This window comes from Branchiostoma floridae, unplaced genomic scaffold, assembly GCF_000003815.2.
Source record: "Branchiostoma floridae strain S238N-H82 unplaced genomic scaffold, Bfl_VNyyK Sc7u5tJ_433, whole genome shotgun sequence".
NCBI classification, from domain to species: Eukaryota; Metazoa; Chordata; class Leptocardii; order Amphioxiformes; family Branchiostomatidae; genus Branchiostoma; species Branchiostoma floridae.
In genome coordinates, this window is record NW_023365849.1 from 18,156 (window position 1) to 22,346 (window position 4,191).

Genomic DNA, 4,191 nt, shown 5'->3' on the forward strand with positions numbered 1-4,191 from the left:
CCCACGGGTTTTACTATGATATTCAAGTGTTGAAAGTAACGCACATTTTGTTTGAAATTTCGGAAGTCCGATCGTAAGGGGTCGCTTTTTTGCGGTTACCGAAGGGTTCGCTTAGCGGTTAGCGGTTATCCCCCAGGTGAGCCTTCATTCATATGTAGAAAAGTTACAAAGTAATTTTGGGTACTCAAATCACTTTCTACCTTTTGCCCACGGGTTTTTATTTGATATCAAGTGTTGAAAGTAACGCACATTTTGTTTGAAATTTCGGAAGTCCGATCGTAAGGGGTCGCCTTTTTTGCGGTTACCGAAGGGTTCGCTTAGCGGTTAGCGGTTATCCCCCAGGTGAGCCTTCATTCGTATGTAGAAAAGTTACAAAGTAATTTTAGGTACTCAAATCACTTTTTACCTTTTGCCCACGGGTTTTACTTTGATATTCAAGTGTTGAAAGTAACGCACATTTTGTTTGAAATTTCGGAAGTCCGCGATCGTAAGGGGTCGCTTTTTTGCGGTTACCGAAGGGTTCGCTTAGCGGTTAGCGGTTATCCCCCAGGTGAGCCTTCACTCGTATGTAGAAAAGTTACAAAGTAATTTTGGGTACTCAAATCACTTTCTACCTTTTGCCCACGGGTTTTACTATGATATTCAAGTGTTGAAAGTAACGCACATTTTGTTTGAAATTTTGGAGGTCCGATCGTAAGGGGTCGCTTTTTTGCGGTTACGGAAGGGTTCGCTTAGCGGTTAGCGGTTATCCCCCAGGTGAGCCTTCATTCGTATTTTCTGGTTTTACTATGATTTGCGTCTTATATTCACGGATTACTTTGCAATTCGAACCGGAACCTTAAGGCCTCATGCCGGACTTTTGTTGCCTCATTTACAAAAGTGCTTAAATATGCAACTTTAATGGGCGAAAATCCAGTAAAGAAACAGCTCTACTGGAGATGTTTTAATTTCTATTGAAAAAGCACTTATCCAGTACTCAATAAAAAAAAAATTCCCCAAATTCTGACCGATGGATCGATTTTCATAACATCTATAACTGCACATAAATACTATCCAGAAAGTGGGGCTTTCCTTCAGTGACCCGCTGACCACATTACTCAGGACAAACAAACGTACACGTCCGAGAATCGCCCGAATGCCGAAACTTTTCCACCCGATCCTGTCAGAAATACACAACCTTTCCTCTCAAATCCTTCGATATGACATGGGAGCGATAAAAGGCAATTTATCGTCTACATAAACACACGATTTTGGGGCCCCATTCATATTTCGGAGGGAATACTTCTAAGTGCCCACCCACGCAGTAATACCGGAACGAGTCCTTCAGTGCGGATTACAGATATCCGGTCAGATTTGAACTTTGACCCGAAACCTTGACCTGGCGTTTTCCTACGCGCCTGGAGCGAGCTTTGTGCGTATTCAAAGTGCGTTTCGAAGGTAGATATATTTATTACCTTTGCCAGAATGGCAAGGATATGTTTTAGGCTTGTACGTATGTCTGTCTGTCTGTCTGTCTGTCTGTCTTTCTGTCTGTCTGTGAACAGCATCACTCGAAAAGCGCCTTTGATTGATCCTGATGATATTTGGTAGGTGGATATAGGGGTTGTAATCCCCATACTACTTCTCTTGCCCTCGCATGTTCTAAGTTTATGACCTTTGTGATCCTTTGTGATCCTTTGTCCTGTTCAGACTTTTTTTGTCAACCCTCCTAAGCTGGTTGTTTAATCGTTAGGCTCGACTGTTATGCAGCTGTGGAGTAGAATGGACTGGGGATGATCCTGGTTTTTGATGCAGAAAAACGTTAGGGGCTCAAGTCGCGCTTTTATGACACGTCACATCAATTATCTAAAACATAACTTTGTCTTTCCTTCACACAGTAACTCCCCCCAAAAAACCGTCAGATAACCGTAAGATAATCATACTGACTTACTTGATACTTGATAAGGTCTCTTCATCGTTGTGCCAAGTGGTCTGCATCAAGGCAACGTCTCTTGTGGACCATCCTGCGCCATTCCATGCAATTCTGGGCCGTCACTTCTACGTCTCTAAGATAATCATACGAACCCAGATTGTAATAGAATGTTACAACTTCCGCTGTCTATACGTGTTGCTCATCTTCTAAGGTTGTGCCCCTTTGTTAATAATGTCTATGGTTCTATTTTATTAATGAGGTTCAAACGTTGATTCAAAGAATAAAGCTTCTGCAACTGTTAACATATGGATTGTAGTTTTACATGAATAGATTGATACTCTAAAGAGGGCGTCTTTTCAACTAAAAGTAAACTTGGATTATAGCAGTTAGTAGGGATATCATCAGGTTAATTTGACTCTTCAGACAATAACGATGTTACCTGGTTTGGATATGTCTTCTCGACATTGCAGAGTGGACCGTGAAACAGCATCAAGATTGCTTCGCCAAGGGAGTGCATCCTATGGCAAAGACAAGAAAAGCGCCGCCCAACGGTTAAAATTATCATTGCAGGAAAACCCGCATCCGTCATGGTCAAAACTAACTTGGATGGTATCACATCAAACAGGCCATACAAGATCGATGCACAAAGTCTGGAAGACTGGTATCATTCACCAAGTTGACTACTACATGTACATCGAACTAGTTTCCCTTCTACAACTACGGTCATGGCTACATGTTTAAAATTAATGATGTCGTCATCCATAAAACTTACCTGCCGTGGCCTTGCTGACATTGTATTTCCATGTCCCGTGAACAGCAGTACAGAAGAGGTTGGTGCCCATCATAAGCTGTGGTGTTAGAAACTACTGCACGAGTCTCCCAACAAGACGATGTGTCAGCTCTGGCCCGTGGGTCTACCTGGACAAGCTCAGTCAGTGGTGACCAGTGGTGACCAGAACTGCATGCAAAGAATAATCTTTGTGTACTATTCACAGCGTCACACCTGTCCCCGCGCGCCACAGACAGGTGGTCAGTTAACTCAATTTTGGAGGGTAACCAATCAGAGGAGTTATGCAAATGTGCACGTATGCTAATGAGTGCAGGGGTATAAAAGGGAAAGATTATCACAAAAAAGGCGCACAGTTTGACTTTGGGGAGGAAGATAAAAAGGTGGTTGGCAGAAACAGGCGAAAATTAAAGTCGGGTCAATTAGGGACAGTAGGAAGGGTATGAGGGTGTTGAGATATAAAGAAGAAGGTATCTTTACCCTAAACACCCAACCATCCTCTCTAATTTCTTATGGCTTGGGAAAGGTACTCGGCTCGCTCTCTGCTCAAGGATGGAGATCTTTGAGGTTGACACACATCCCCAACATATTTTCAGAATTTCGAGTTCCAAAGGCGCGAGGCGGCACAAGGAGGACCATGGAAATTTTGAAATCTTGACCCTCTAAAATGATATTTCCTGCATTCTGATGGGCAAATTTTGCTGGCAGACTAAGCTAACTTCAATGACATTTCTATTTGAAAAAAAAGAAGATTTTTGAGGGTATATACCATATTTTTACCATGTCGATGACCGAAGCCGAAGGTGAAAGGAGTCGCAAGTGAGGTCCGGCGAAATTTTGAATTCTTGATCCTCTGAAACGCAATTTCCTGTGTTTTGAAGGACTAAATTTACTGGTAGACTACGTTTCGACTTACGAAATTTGGGAGGCCAGCTACGATTTACGGGTAATTTTTAGGCTTAATTACGCTTTACGTGAAATTTTTAGGCTAGATTACGGCTTACGTGAAATACACTGGCTACGCTTTACGGTAAATTTTCCATCCTCACTACGAATTACGTGAAATAAAATAGCTTACCCTACGAATTACGGGAATTAAAAAGGCCTGCCTACGCCTTACGGAAAAGAGCATGCAGACCCTCAGGAAGGTGGAAATCGGGTTCTTGGTCCCTTAGCATAAGGAGCTTTTATCAAGATTGATAAAAGCTTCTTGCTTAGCAAGACAACTTTCCCAGCCAGAGAAGGCCAATTGCTTATTATGCTCTTTTGTTCTTCAATCAATCACAAACAATACTAAACCAACAGACTGTATACATCAGAACTGCACTGCTTCCCAATGTTGTGCTTTGTGGCTTGGGTGGTAAGGGTTTACGATTATGACTTACAATTGTATTTTGGCCCAGGTTCTAATTGTCTACAAGAGTATAAAGGGGTTGCATTTCATTTGCTAATCGACGTGCAGTCTGATAACAGTTATTAGACTGCACGTCGA

The 4,191-nt window shown here is 42.3% G+C and overlaps 1 long non-coding RNA gene across 1 annotated transcript; it reads right to left on the reverse strand.

Moving 5' to 3' along the window:
• Positions 1-1,946: 1,946 nt before the first annotated feature.
• Positions 1,947-2,852, reverse strand: LOC118408811. Its single transcript, XR_004830364.1, has 3 exons — positions 2,685-2,852; positions 2,352-2,430; positions 1,947-2,045 (listed from the first exon to the last, which is right to left on the reverse strand). It is a non-coding gene; the product is annotated as an uncharacterized LOC118408811 (long non-coding RNA).
• Positions 2,853-4,191: the final 1,339 nt, after the last annotated feature.